The 16,226-nt window shown below is 42.4% G+C and overlaps 1 long non-coding RNA gene across 1 annotated transcript; it reads left to right on the top strand.

Annotated features, from left to right (window-relative positions):
- The first annotated feature begins 10,077 nt into the window (after positions 1-10,077).
- On the top strand, positions 10,078-15,354 carry LOC308405125. Its single transcript, XR_013973276.1, has 2 exons — positions 10,078-10,667; positions 12,846-15,354. It is a non-coding gene; the product is annotated as an uncharacterized lncRNA (long non-coding RNA).
- Positions 15,355-16,226: the final 872 nt, after the last annotated feature.

The following is a 16,226-nucleotide window of genomic DNA, read 5'->3' as shown; positions in this document are numbered from 1 at the left end:
GCACTGATCCACACAGGTGTGCACACGGGTGTTCACTGCTCGTAGACTTAAATTACACCTTTCTTGGCTGCTACTTCAAAGCACATTGTGCGCTGTCTGTCCTGCGTGCTGCACAACAACATTGAATATTTAGTATTTACTGCTGTTTACACTTAGCTAGATTAATGCGATGGTGTTGTGTTTAGTATGTTGCTTTGGTTTTGGTTTTTTTTTGCTTGTTTTCTATTCTTCTTCTCTCAACAGGTGATCCAGGAGATTTTTTTTTCTTCCCCCCTTTCTTGCTGTCCCTCTCCCCTTCTGTTTTTCTTTTCCTTCCTCTTTCTTTCTCCCATTCCTATCCCTCACTCATGTCTGTCCCGTCTGTAACATCTGAAAATAAAATATAATAAAAAATAAAAACAAAGGTCGATCAAATGGACCAATACGGCAATGCCACGATGATCCATTTGGCAAAATAAATCCATTGGGTATCCTTGTTGGTCTTCAGACAACAATTCTGACGGCTAAAGAACCAAATGGGACAGGCAAAAAAAAGAAAGAAAGAAAGAAAGAAAGAAAGCGACTGCTGTTTGATGGTCATGTCGCATTAAATCTGTCTTTTATGTCACCGACACAAGACAGACGCCAATTATCAGCTCCAGAGAAGACATCGCGAACGCTTCCTGTCCATCCAGTGAAGACAACGTTGGAGAAACGTGAACATTTTCTTTGTACTGTATAAGCTATCCTTTGAAGCAGCGCTCCTCTCAAACAGCAATAAGGATCATTATTAGGTTATTTACATTATTATGTAAATAACAAAATAACTTAAAGCAAAAATTGGGAAACGTGAAGTCCGAAGTCTTTATATTAAGGCCATCAGTCAAACAATGCTGTTTGCTCTGGGTCTAAACAGAGCGCGTTGTGTGTGACGTCTTCTTTTGCGCATGCGGCCGCTTTGAGCGTTCACACTGGAGCGCGTTTGCTGTCGCATTTTATTTGTAGTGTGAACGAGCAGACAAAAAAAAATCGGATTTGATCAAAAAATCGGAATTGAGCATCAAGACCTGCAGAGTGAACGCAGCTAAAGTTATGTCCGTGCTCGATCTCCCATTTCTATTTCCCTGAGGTTATGTCAAGCCTGTGTGTCTCGGGTCTGCTTCTCTGCACTTCCTGTTTTATTTTGACAGTCTCGTATCCCATGTTCAGCGTGTTCAGCTCGCTTCCTCCTGTCTTGCCGTTATGTTCATTCGTCCCAGCTGTGCTCCCCGTGTGTTTCCTTTCCTTTGGTTTAGCTGTCATTCAGTCTTTGTCGGATTGCCTGTTAATCTTCCCATATCTGTAGTGATGGGCAGATGAAGCTTCATGAAGCACTGAAGCTTTTCATCCAATTGGTTCACCCCAACGCGAAGCTTCATGAAGCTTCATTTGCTCTAGCAGGACACCTACTGGATGTAAAAATAGTAGTTGGCATGAATTTGAAGACTGTGGCCTTTTGCACACAGCCTGTAAATGTCAACAACAAAAGGAGTGTGTAAAACATGTATATTGTAGTGATGGCAGTATACTGTGTATATTTATAGTGGCAGTATGGGAAATGATTATTTGGAAATGCTTGAAATGGAAATGATCATTTACTGTGAGGTGAGGTGTGGACAGTGGTTGTGCTTTTGTAACATTGAGGCAAGGACAGTGATTAGTGTTTAGGGGACACATCATTGGTTTTTATTTAAAAACAACAGTTTCTCCACTGTGGCAGGTCGTAGGCGATTTCTTTTTTTTCTAAACGGTCTCTAACTCTCACTAACCGCAACTCTCCATCAAACACCCACATTTTGAATGAAGTCTGAGGGGTTTATATCGCTGTCATATCTCGCGGCAAAGTTTGAACCGCTTCCTGAACCAGTCACGTGGTACAGCCGGGCAGCGAGGCTTCGGACGTCATCATTTTCAGCTCCTCCCATAAATGAAGCAAGCCTCGATACGCGCTTCGCGGAAACGCCCCCTCCATTACTCGACACACGCTTCGAAGCCTCGATACAGAACGTCACATCACTACATATCTGTCTGTGTTCCACGTTCCTCGTGTCCAGGTTTTCATGTCCGTTTGCTTTACCTTAGCTCTGCCAGCTTAGATTATTGTTTAGTTTCATGTTGTTTCACCTTTGCCCCTTTGTTTTGTTTCATCAGCCTTATTAAACGGCTCGCATTTCGTTAGTATCCAGTTCTGTCTTCACGTTTAATTTGTCTGCATTTGGGTCCACTCCTCACTGTGCCCGTGCACAACATGTCCCTGATAAGAATATTGCCCACTTACATCACGTTTCTGTTCCTGTCTGAGCTCTGTGGATGTTTGAAAACTTTGTGCTAATGATGAAAAGAAAGGTTTTTTTGTATCCATCCTTCTTTTTGTGATACTGACGTCTGTGCAGTTTACTCTGAACCTGCAGTTACATTACTTTGCATCTCAGGTGAGGCTGCTGACTGCGCTGACTGTAGTAACTTGTCTAAAAATGTACCTCCTACATGGGCTAAGTAAACATTTTAATAAAAAGTAATATATTTTAAGTAGAGCTCTGTGTAATTATATTTTGGAGTCTGAGTCTGCTCTGATGCTGCTGCTTTCGTGATCTGCTGCAAATGATATTAATGACGACATCTTCACAGTCTTTCAGCTCTCAGTCATGATTGGATGTGGAGTGATCCTCCTGCTGCTCTCAGGTCAGTGAAATTATTCCATCAAAGAACTGTTGAAGTCACAATGTTGTACCATGACTGTAGAATCTGCCTCCTGTCACCTACCAACTAAACCCTGGGACAAAGTAAAGTTGCAAACTGCTCTTTCAAGGGCTTCAAAAGCACACGCTGCTAGGACATGATAATAAATAAAGCGGACCACACCCATAGCTTGTTCTGCCAAGTTCAAACTCACAGGAACATAATTATATGAAATTCATCTTGACGCGTCTTCAGTGGGAAAAAAGTTTCGTCTCACATCCAACTGACTTCTTCAGTCAAGGAGGCCATTTGTGTAAAGACCATCTCTGAGTCCAAGGGTGCATCTGTCATGCTGTGACATACACGCTGTGATTGCAGCCATTCTCCAACTCTCTGTGAATGGTACTCGTGGTTATTGATCAAAGAATTAATCATTGATCAATGGTGTTACGTGCGTGTGTTGGTGGGTTCTCTGTTTCTTAACGTGTGTATGCAGATTCACCTGTGCAGGGCCACGGCCTGATGTAACTGGTTCCTGCTGTGGACATGGACTATAAAAGGGCGACCGAAGAGCTGCGGTGCGGGGGTGTGTGGCAGACTTCCCGTGCACTTGCCTCAGGTCCGGACGGAGCAGCCGCAGCCATAGCTATTTAGATAAAAGGTCGGGCATGTGTGTGAAGTGCGGAGCAAGTAGGGGTGAGCTGCCGATTATTTTGGGAAGCCTTCGTTTCTCCTGTGTTTTTAGACCAGGGAGGTCAGACTGTGTTATTTCTTTCTTTTCCGTAAACAGGTCAGAGGGGAACCGAAGCCTAGGTTGAGTTTTGTTTGTTGTGTTGGCCTTAGCTCACCCCGAAATTATACACTCCCACTACCGTGAGTGCCATTGTTGTGAATAAACCGTTGTTAAAAGTTCGATGCTGTGGCTGTGTCTGTTTGGGCGTGGGAATGTTATGTGACGGCTGTGTGCAGACAGGAAAAGGACCCAAGGTGCAGACTCCAGAGACAGATGTGAACTCAAAACCGCTTTAATGTTACACTCAAATATAACATAACTGGAAACAATCAAAATAAACTAACACCGGAGGACTGACAGAACACACCATTTGGTAAACGGTAGATCACAACACGGACACAGAGAAACACAGGGCTTAAATACACAGAGGGAGCAATCAGGGAATGAATAACAGGAGGGAAACACAGCTGGGGCAAATCAGAACTGACGAGACAAAGGAAGCGTAAACTGAACATACTGAGATAAGACACATAACACAGACTGAACAAAGACACAGACTCACATGCAGGCACTACAGTGGGACCAGGGCAGACACTGACACTGACTGGACACGGGGATATAGGAACTAAGGATACACAGAGACGTGAACTGGAGACAGAGCAACTAGAGAAGACAGACATAAACCATAAGACAGAACTCAAAGAAACCAAAGACTAGAATCAGGGCGATCGTGGCTCAAGAGTTGGGAGTTCGCCTTGTAATCGGAAGGTTGCCGGTTCGAGCCCCGGCTTGGACAGTCTCGGTTGTTGTGTCCTTGGGCAAGACACTTCACCCGTTGCCTACTGGTGGTGGTCAGAGGGCCCGGTGGCGCCAGTGTCTGGCAGCCTCGCCTCTGTCAGTGCGCCCCAGGGTGGCTGTGGCTACAATGTAGCTGCCATCACCAGTGTGTGAATGGGTGGATGACTGGATGTGTAAAGTGCTTTGGGGTCCTTAGGGACTAGTAAAGCGCTATATAAATACAGGCCATTTACCATTTAGAAAGTATAAATAATATAATAAACTCAAAAACATCCTAACAGGGAAGTCATGGGACACCCCGCTCTTGTTACGGTCATTTCGAGCCTGGTCATGACTATTTGGATATTAATGATCAGGGAGCTGACGTCCCAGCCCATTGTTCCCTCAGTTGGCTGGTTTCAGTCATTATGTAAATGTTCTGGTTACAAGGTTGGAGACCTGCAGTCAGCTGATGATGATGAAACGTTTCTCCCGCTGAAAACATCCAGATGAACAGAATCAACTTTCTGGGACTTTTTTCAGATGCTGCTGTGATGGGACCATCGTCCTCTTGCATGACTCAAGTTTCACTCTAGAATACTTTGTTATACGGAGAAGTTCAATGTCAAATTAGCGATTCTGTCCTCAAATCATTAGGCCTCAATCACAGAGTTGGTACTCGAGGTGGTCCATATGATTAAATGATGCACAGATGATATTTCATGTAGAAGGCACCGAATCACAACAGTCACCTCAAGTCGAGACTGAGAGTCCTGTTTGTAACTTTGCATTTCATGTGACTTTATAATGACAAACAAACAAACAAACAAACAACATTTTAAAGGGTTCGAGCACCGTTTTGATTTTTTAATCTACAGAGAATCTTTTGACTGTTTCCCGTGTCGTCGCTCAGGTTGTGTGGTGGTCTGTGATCTTCAGCCTGTTCAGTTCCACTACGTCAGTCAATCACTGAACTGGTATGAAGCTTTCCAAAAGTGCAGACAGACGTACACCGACCTCGCTAACATCCAGGGACCGGCCAATAACTCGGAAGCCCAGCAGGCAGCATCAGGAGGACACATTTGGATCGGACTCTTCAGGAACATGTGGAAATGGTCTCAAACAGGCCTGGTTCAGTCATCCTGGTTCAGGAAATGGGCCGGGAATGAGCCAGGGACGGGACAGTGTGTCATAATATCTCAGTTTGGGTTCTGGTCTACCAGAGATTGTACAGTTCAGAATCATTTCATCTGTTACAGTGGTGAGTTATTTTTAAATTCACCAACATCAGCATCAAACAAAGTCTATACTCATGCAAGATGCTGCACTTAAAAACATCACAAGTGAAAGTACTGCAAACAGAAAAGAACATAAGCATCAGACTGTCTCTAAAGAACAGTCACTGGTGTGAATCTGTCTATTTTTTCCTTGTTCAGGTGCAACACATGATCAAATCCTGGTTCAGACACCAATGAATTGGTCTGCTGCTCAGTCTTACTGCAGGGAGAAGTACACAGACCTGATAAGCATCAACACAGAGCAGGACAACATTAAGATCACTGCTCTGATGCTGTCAAACATTATAAACACCCAAACTGCTTGGATTGGTTTGTACAAAACATCGTGGGGGTGGTTAGATGGAAGCAATGCCACGTACACAAACTGGAAATCTGGAGAGCCTAAGGATGGTAAGGACTGTGCCTTGATGGAAACGTCATCAGCTTTCTGGTTCGGTGAAGACTGTAACAAGAATCATGAGTTCCTCTGTTACCAAGGTGGGTCCTTCATCACTGCTTCCTCAGAGTATGATCTTCCTGGTCTGGTGACTTCTTATTTCACTGCAGATGTCAAGCCCGCAGAGAAGAACATGACATACAACGTGACGCACAACGTGAAGTACAACGTGAAGGTTCAGCTGAGGGTGGGATCTGCAGACCTGAACGACCCGACAGTGCAAGAATCCATCCTGCAGCAGGTCAGAGGACACGCGATGCCCTGACTCAGTGAGCGCACAGCTATAATAACTGTAATAATAAATGCAGGTACAGGAAGTCGCATTCCTGCAACTATAATCCAATTAAAAAAAATAAAATATCAAATGAATGGAGCTCCAGAGAGCACACGAAGACCAGTCCATGGATTCAAACCCACAATCTTATGCTGCAAAGTGAAACTGCAAGCGCTGCACCACCATGCTGCTTGCTTTAGTTACCGGGTAAATTTAAAAGTATCTCACAATACAGCCGACTAAGAAGCTGCTGAGACCTGGAAAAAGGGAATGGAAGCCCGTTTCTGCCACTAAAAACAATCCTTAACTCGAAATTTCTCGAACAGTAACTTGAAATTTTGACTTACTTTTCTCAAAATTTTGAGTTAGCGCTGCCAATCAGTAATCACTCAAAACCGGATCGCAACAAATTAGCGCATTCGAGAGTTTGCTGATAGTAACGCCATGTGATTCAACTAATAGCATAGGGATTTCATCATTTGTGAAGCCACGGTGAAAATGATCAGCAATGTTTGCATTCATGACTGGCTGCAGCTGAGGGCTTCAGCTTCCGGCTGACAAGGAAATGACGTCATTCACGTAGATTACTGATCGGCAGCGCTAACTCGAAAATTTCGATTTATTAACTCAAAGTTTTGAAGTAAGTCGAAATTTCAAGTTAATCACTCAAAATTTCAAGTTATTGATACTTTTTTTTTGTAGTGGCGGAGACGGGCTTCCGTAGTTTTGATATCTCTGAGTCTAAACTTATTATTTTTTCCATTTATTCTCCGTGTGCTCGCTATGAATATTTTCACTGGACCCTGATAAAGTCCTTGACCCTTCTTTTCTTTGCAGTTACAGATCAATCTCAACATTGCACACTTTCATATTGCCCTCATTTTAGAATTTGATACTGCTGACCATCGTGTTATCCTTGAAGGCTGAGATCAGGGTCTGTTCTGGAGCGCTTCTCTGCCTGAATGATGTTTGGCTCTGTGCGCAGGTCCTTCTCCTTCCTGCGGTGTACCGCCAGGTTTTCTTTTGGGGCCTTTATTGCTGCCGGTTGTGATATTTATCATGGGAGGTGTTATATAAACAAAATCTTACTTTTTAACTTTATTTTTGTAAATTATCAAGGAGCATGTGGTGGACATCAAAGAACTGCAGCCAGACCTGTCATCGTGAATCAGTCGCACTTTATAGCGATAAAAACTTCATTCACCTCGACCAGTCAGTGAGGAGCTTCTGTTGATATATGAAAACTGTGTTTCAGCTGAAGGTGAAGCTGGGCGAGGAAGGGATCACGGAGGAGGTGAAGCTGACGTGGAAGACGCAGCCTGATGGGAAGATTTTCCACAGAGTGGGTCCAACGGAGCCTCCTGGATACTCTGGGGAGGAAGACTGTGACACGGTCTAAACGTTTCCTAATTCTTATTGGCTGACGTTCATAGGCTGAATGAATTCATCCCTTAATCTTAAAATAGAGCTTGTCCCCTTGTTCTTTGTCCCCACTTGTGCTGAATGTAGCCTGACAAGGTTTCGGTTTGATTTATTCTCATGTTGATGAATTTTATTGACTGATGTTCTTCTAGCTGTCTTCACTATCATTACATGATCTGTGGATTAAACTTTCTTTAATTCCACAACAGGAACAGGTAATTATTTTATGGCTCCAATATATTCTGCATCATTAATGATATAATCTATAGTATTGATACTGCATTAAGATGTTTATTAAAACCTGCTGGCTTTACATTAACTTTTTATTACAGCTACAGCTAAGACCATTTTATACACATGGCATTTTGTGCTCATTAAAGAAGTGTATTCTGCTCAGTCAATCGAAGGTCTCAAGCTTTGTTTGGGCAGTCTATTGTAGGTGACTTAGAGCAACAGAAGGTTAAAACTGCATACACGCTTACAAAACACATATAGTACATATAATCTAGAAACAGGCTTGAGTGAAGGCCTGAATGTATTCAGCTTCTTGTTGTAGCCTTTGGCATTTGAGTTTGCTTAGTAACAGGTGACAGAAGATGGGTCAAAAGGAAGAAAAGTCCACGGGAACCTCCAGGGCCTGAAATCATCGCCATATTTGGGAAAAGATGTTAGAAAGAGGAACTTCTGTGTCTGACCTTAGCTCTCAAAATTGCTCATTGTCTGTACAAAATGCAAATGATGTTCTTAGAAATACAAAATATGTTATCAGAACGCGTGAAGGGGCGTTTAACGCTGACGTTATATAAACCATTCTCTGTGTATTTGTGGCAGAAGAAGTCCGCAGATGTGATGCTGTGTACTTCTTCCCACACGTGTGTTCTTAATAAACTCTTCATCTGATTGCACTCTACTGGGCCTCCATTGCTTTGTTTTTGTGCCACTTGTCGAATCCGGGACACTGTACTTGTACAACGTCACACCTGCTCGAAAGCATGAAAATGTTCTGAACGTTTTGCTGGAAATAAACTGTCAAACACATGTGCATTACCATGTCTGTTCTTACCTTACCAGACAGCATAGCTTTAGTTACCCGAGCTGAGCACATGTTGTAAGTAGAAAGAGAGCATATTTCTCCTATACTGGCTTCCCTTCAGGTTTTTTCAGGTTTTGACAGGCCCGACTGTGGGAGAATTACAGCAGATCCACAGTTTCTGAAATACCTGCCAACAAAAACTGTTTTGCTGGGTTTGAACTTGGCTTGAGTTGCTTGTAACATGTGAGTCACAGATGATTTACATGAGTAACAAACTGGCAGGCGATTGTGATGTGTTGTGACTTGAAGATCAGCAAAATAAATGACAAAGTATGACATTTGGATTCAAATTAGCAGAGTAAAAGTCAAAAGTAGCACAAATACTTCAACAAAGTACGAGTAGGCTGTGTAAACCTGCTCTTCACTAAAGTAAGTAAAGTAAATTCATGTCTGTAACATCGGTGTCCACGTTTTAAAAAGAGTTGGAACTCGTAACTATTTCATAAATTACAATGAAACCAAGCAGGATGAGAAGTTACAGTCTCACATCTGTTAGGTATTTTAGTACCATGGGAGCATTTACTGGATATTGTTTTATAGTGACATTATACAGGAAAACTCTGTCATTCAATAAGGCCCCTTTGTTTTAGTTATTTTTCTCTTTGACCCAAGAATTGATGTGTGAGAATCACAGGCTGGTACAAGGTTGAAATACCACAGAGATCACTCCCTCAGCTACATTAGTTTCTTAATCTTTTAGATGCCTGTTGAAGGCCAAATGGTTTGTTTCAGAATTCACTAATGAAAGAACTCTTCGTTTTGTGCCTTGAAAATATGTCGCTGAGATAATCACAATTGTAGCTGAACTGATACACTACACAAAGGATGCTTCTTCACCCAAGGGCAGGAAGACGCTGCCTTATCTTGGTCTGTACTGGTTTAAACTGATAATCTGCTGTCTCATGAATTTTACCCTCTATATAAACTGTTGTACTTGTGAATAAAGTTGAGTCAATTTGGGAAGACAACCTGAAGCAGTCTCTGTTTTCTTGTTCTCCCAAGCTGCTCCCGAGCTGCTCGTACTAACACGCTGAATGGCATGCTTGAATATTACTTGAGAATATATTTGACTGTGTTACAGACTAAGGGACATTCTCTGCTGATAGGTGAAGGTACATTCTCTGCTGATAGACGTCCACGCCTCGGAGGAAGCCGATCCACGGAGTAGGCCCTGGAAACAGTTTCCTTCAATTTTGGTGTCAGAAGTGGGATACTGACGAAGGTAGGCACTCGTCTTTTATTTTATAAGACTGTGTTATGCCTTTCTCAGTGATCCACATAGAAACGGGATACGCTGACGAGGCCTTCTTCAGTGGCCCACATAGTAACAAGTGGGATACACTGAGGAGCCTTCGTTAGTGGCCCACATAGAAACACAGGAAGTTGCCTGTTGTTTTGTAAATAAAAGCAGAAAGGACACAGGAAGTTGCCTGCTGTCATAAACTAAGAAGTTGCTCACCAGCAGAAAGGACACAGGAAGTTGCCTGGGGTCATAAAACGAGAAGTTGCTCGTTAAAAAGTGAGAAGTTGCTCACTAAAAAGATAAAATTGCTAGCAAAAAAATCAAGTAACCTCAGGTGTGCCACAGCAAAATAAAAACTAACTTAAATCCTTCAAGCGTCTAAACCCCTCTGGAAATCACTGACCATGGGTCAGAATAATTCAAAGACCTTAGACGGGTCCGATAAAAACTCAAAATTAACTGTAAAACCGAAAAAAATAAAATATAAAATCACAAATAGCGGCTCAGTACGACTCCCACTTCCGGTTACGTTTAACCCACGCTCGCGAATCAATGAAGACTTCCATGATTACGTATCCAGAACATGCGGAAGTGCTTACGTGACTGATTTCGTCTCGAACTTAAGAACTATAAGTTTAATGCATCCTAGTGTATTTCCGGAGCCCTATCCCGAACGATTATCGCCAGAAAACAGGTCAGTAGAAATGTTAAATACTATTTGTGATAAGGAAAGTAGGCTGATTAAAAAGTCCTGTAAAAAATATATGATAGAATGTCGTGATGTGACCAATCGCATGCTACCACTATGGAAAAAAGGACCCGAGCCAGACGTAAATGCTTTAAATCAAGCCAGTGTAGGCTCTAGTAAATCCACTGCAGAAAAAACTAGCCTTATATGCCCATCCGTTCAACCTACGGCTCCGCCGCCTTATGATGAAAAGACAGAATTAATAGCTGCTGCTGCGGCTGCACGTCATCAGCGCGTATATCCTGATATAACAGCAGAATCCCAAAAGAGTGAGGAAGGCACTGAAATGACACCTAAATCAGAAGAAGATGACTGGTTTAACCTAGATCAAAGACAGGAACGAGAATACACTGAACGAGAAAGAGAGTTACAGGAACATAAAAAGCAAACAAAACAGTTAATGGCAGAGTGTGAGGAAATCATGAAAGATCCTTTAACTGAACGTACGGAAGCTGAACTGCAGCAAGCCGTTTCCGTCATAGATAATCATGTTCAGCGCCACACTAGAGTAGCGAATGGTTTGACTGTGCCAAAAGCAATAACTAACACCAGAAATTTAATAAGGAACTACTTAAAGCAGAGAAAAGAGGAAAAAACTCAAGAGGGCCCCCACAAAAACACCCGTTATAAAGAAAAGCAGGGATCACAATTTAATGACGTCAGCCCCTCCCTCCCGTTCATGATAATAGGGGACATGTGTTGCATTCAACCCCCTAAAATTTCAGAGTTAGCAGCAACCATTAAAGAACTTCCCGATCCTCTAAAAAATCCTACAGCCTTTGTTTCTGCATTACAGAGAAGTACCAGATACCACCACTTGGGTGGGCCTGATTATAGATATATATTATGTCAACGAATCCCAGGTGTGACTGAATCTCAGCTTATTGAAGAAGTAGAGGAACTAGACCCTAAAAATGACCAAGCAGCCAACACCACCTCGTTTTTGTGGATAAACGATGACAAAATCACAGCCTTTTTTCAAAATCTAAAGAAATTTCTGCTCACAATGTCTAGAGATAAAATTGATTTAAATGCAGTAACCATGTGTAAGCAAAAGCCAGATGAATCCATTCTAGTGTTTATGAAACGTTTCACACACTGCTGGACTAATGAGGCATGCATGCCTGAAGGTGGAAATGATCAGATTTTCATAACAACATTCTTAAACAATATTCATCCAGAATGTTCACAACTATTGAAGCTGACTGCCACTGATAATCTCTATGACATGAAAATAAAGAACTTTATCACACTTGTCAAAACGAAAGCTGGTGCAGATCTTTTTCCCAACAGCACGAAGGCTAAAAATGTTAGAATGATGTTAAATTTTGATGTTGAAGGCTCAGAGGAAAGTGAGAAAATGATGTATGCAGGGGCCCCGCCCCCTCAACAAGCGCAGCAGGGAGATCTCAGAAGGAGAGATAGGAGTGGAGACGTATGTTTTTATTGTGGAAAAATAGGACACTGGAGGAGGGAATGCAAATCAGCAGCACATAGGTCTCAACCACAAAACACAGGACCAGCTCCTGCCACTAGGCGTCAGCAGAGCTCTTACAGACAAGGTAACTGGCAACGCAGACAGGAATCACATCAAAGAAACGGCCCCTTTGCACTTAGGGAGCAACCTTATAATCCACATTTTAATCCCCACCCATATGATAACGAAAGACTGGACCGACAATAGGGAGGCCCAGGTGATGATGAGGGACAGTGTGAAGCACTACACACGATGCTGCATTTGCAATTGTCCCGTAACACAGAAAGCTTGCCCATGTTAGATATAGAGATAGGTGAAAAGATTTATTCCTTTTTAGTTGACAGTGGAGCCACTAAAAGTTCACTGTCTGGAAAATTCTATAGTGGGCCTGTTTCCTCTGTGTGCATCAACACCATGGGAATAAACGGAACTCTAGTGCAATGCCCCAAAACTCATTCTCTAAAGACACGCTGGGGCCCAAAACCAGACGAAATTACATATCATCCATTCATAATTCTTCCAAACTCGCCTGTCAATTTATTAGGCAGAGATTTAATGGCAAAAATGAACTTGTGTATTTCATTTAACACAAAGGGTGAAATGTTTGCAGATACTGATAACAGCTATGTTTTCTAATGCTCTTGCAGACGTAACCGCGAAAGCAGCTGCTGCCTCACAGCAACCACCCAGAAAGGAAGTATTATCTTTGCCTTTACAGCTGCCACTTGTCACGCTCCCAGACTATTTAGAAACAAATGTTGACCTAAAATTCATACAAGTGCAAGCCTCTGCCTTAGATTACACTTACTGGGAAAGTAATGATTGTACCTTAGATAACAGAGACGGCTTATACAAAAACCTTGAGGGTTTGATTGCCCTCCCATCTTCACTACTGCCAATCCTTGTCCGCCATTTTCACGGTGTGAGTCATGTCGGACAAAGAGGGGTAATAGGAGCAATAAAATCAAGATTTGTAATCGAGAAAACATCACACGCAGTAAAACGCATATTAGCAACCTGTCTAACATGTGCACGAACTAATGTAGGAAAACCAAAAGCAAAACATCAGCATTTACCACAACCAGATTTCCCATTTCATACATTACAGATTGATTTTACACACATGCCAGCACAAGGAAGCATCAAGTACTTACTGGTAATAGTGGACCAATTTAGTAAATGGGTAGAAGCTTACCCAACATCAAAAGAAACTGCAGAAGTAGTCTGTCAAAAGTTGTGCAATGAAATAATACCCAGATTTGGAATACCTCACCAAATTAACAGTGATAGAGGACCTTCATTTACATCAGAAGTAATTCAAAAGTGTGCTAAAACTCTAGCAATAGACTGGAAATATCATGTGCCATACCATCCTCAGAGTTCAGGAGTTGTAGAAAGAATGAATAGGACCATAAAAAATCGCCTGACTAAAGCAATGATAGAAACAGGAATGACCTGGATCAAACTACTTCCTCAAATCCTCTGCGAGATTAGAATGACTCCATCCGCAGCAACCAAATTATCTCCATTTGAAATAATCATGGGAAGACCGTTTCCAACACCATGGTCAGCCTCCAGAGGGGCACCGCTATTGGAAGGGGACATAGACACTGCATTGTCTGACTATGTTCATAACCTGGTAGAAACACTGAATAATAACTATCAGAAAGTTTGTCTCTCTCAGCCTTTCCCCTCCACAGTTCCACCAGTGGAGACAAGGAGATGCGTGTTGGTAAAGTCGCTAAAACCAAGGGCACTCGGGGAGGCCGCGTGTTCCAGCCCCCAGACTGTACTTGCAGTGACGAGAACCAGCATCCTAACAGATGGACAACCTCAGTGGATTCATGCCAGCAGGGTTAAGACCAGCCCCACCAAACCACCTAAGGCGTCGGATCAAGTAGATGACGACTCAGGCGAGCCAGCGCCCGGATCCAATCCACCTACACACACACAATCACTGATTAACACACAACGCCTGAAAGAGCCAAGACTCAGAAAGCCCTTTGATCCCCCGCCTGAACAACAACAAGGTACTCGAACATCCAGCAGGAACAGAAAGCCTAGAGTACCACACAATGTCTAACCTGATAAAGATAGACTCGTTTCATCCTGATAATGGAGAAAATGAAATGCCCATTGTCATCACACGACGCTTATACGGGGTCTCTCGAACCTGGGACCAGGCCAGGAGACGACTAAAGAACTGTCTTTTTTATATATTTAGGTTATTAATCATATCTACTGCATTAACCTTAGGATTTTTATTTACTATTTCGTATTGTAAACTGCAACCCTGTTCACATTTCTGCAAGCCACATTTTGCTGACAATACCTCATGCTCCACTTGGCAAGACACCCACCTAGTACACTCCTCACGTTCTCTAAAATCAGTAGAAAGCAACACAGACACCACCAATAAACCATGATACCCTGTGTACGCTCAATGATAACCCATATAGCTACCAGTACAGCTACTTCAATGTATTTGCAATTAGCACAAATTGATCCTGAGGATGTGCCAGATGTTACCAATGATGTTCCTGATGTGTATATTGAACATTAGGTTGTGAACTATTACATTTTATGATTTGCTTTTTATATTATGTTATTACATTTGTGATTTTTCCTTTCTATTTGAGTTATTATTTTTAAAAATAATAAAAGAGGGGAACTGTTAGGTATTTTAGTACCATGGGAGCATTTACTGGATATTGTTTTATAGTGACATTATGCAGGAAAACTCTGTCATTCAATAAGGCCCCTTTGTTTTAGTTATTTTTCTCTTTGACCCAAGAATTGATGTGTGAGAATCACAGGCTGGTACAAGGTTGAAATACCACAGAGATCACTCCCTCAGCTACATTAGTTTCTTAATCTTTTAGATGCCTGTTGAAGGCCAAATGGTTTGTTTCAGATTTCACTAATGTAAGAACTCTTCGTTTTGTGCCTTGAAAATATGTCGCTGAGATAATCACAATTGTAGCTGAACTGATACACTACACAAAGGATGCTTCTTCACCCAAGGGCAGGAAGACGCTGCCTTATCTTGGTCTGTACTGGTTTAAACTGATAATCTGCTGTCTCATGAATTTTACCCTCTATATAAACTGTTGTACTTGTGAATAAAGTTGAGTCAATTTGGGAAGACAACCTGAAGCAGTCTCTGTTTTCTTGTTCTCCCAAGCTGCTCCCGAGCTCGTACTAACACGCTGAATGGCATGCTTGAATATTACTTGAGAATATATTTGACTGTGTTGCAGACTAAGGGACATTCTCTGCTGATAGGTGAAGGTACATTCTCTGCTGATAGACGTCCACGCCTCGGAGGAAGCCGATCCACGGAGTAGGCCCTGGAAACCGTTTCCTTCAACATCTGTAGGGGACTGAATGTCTGACAGATGTGAAGAGAGCGATCAGTCAGGTCAGAGAAAATCTGATTGTGTTTAACTGTAACAAAGTATCTGAAGAGAGCAATCATTTAGTGATCATCACCTGAAGGAAACACATATCAGAAGAACAGACAAATGATTAGTTCGTTTTCAGTGTCACCTCATTGTTCATCTGTTAGAAGCCGCTCACTCTTATCCTCATCGAGTTTAAAGGAGCTGCCATGTTTGGTCTTTTTTACATTACACCATGAGAGGCAGAGAGACTCAGGAATCCATTTCATTTATGCTTCGTATTCTTTCAGATGTGAAGTCACAGCAGCCCAAACCCTGGAATGTGCATGTGTTCAGAAAATAAATGGTTTTATGTTTTTATGAGTGATGTCATCCCTTTAAACAGCTTGGACTGCAGCCTCAGACTCGGAGAATCGTTCGTTTTTATCGATCACTGTAATTAATAAAAACCCACAGCTATCAACCGTCGTCATACTTTACCTTAAACATTTATTTTTCTCCTGCAGTCAGCTAAAACCAACGCAGCCTGTCTGTGTCGAAGATACTTGTGGTGCATACCTGCCCGGCGGGCACAGTCAGGTTAGTCGGGTCTCTACGTGTCAGTGAGTCCGCTGCACTCTCTCCAGG

Source organism: Rhamphochromis sp. 'chilingali', assembly GCF_963969265.1.
Source record: "Rhamphochromis sp. 'chilingali' genome assembly, chromosome: 11".
NCBI classification, from domain to species: domain Eukaryota; kingdom Metazoa; phylum Chordata; class Actinopteri; order Cichliformes; family Cichlidae; genus Rhamphochromis; species Rhamphochromis sp. 'chilingali'.
Note: the sequence above shows the minus strand (reverse complement) of the source record. Positions and strands in the feature narration are given on the sequence as shown.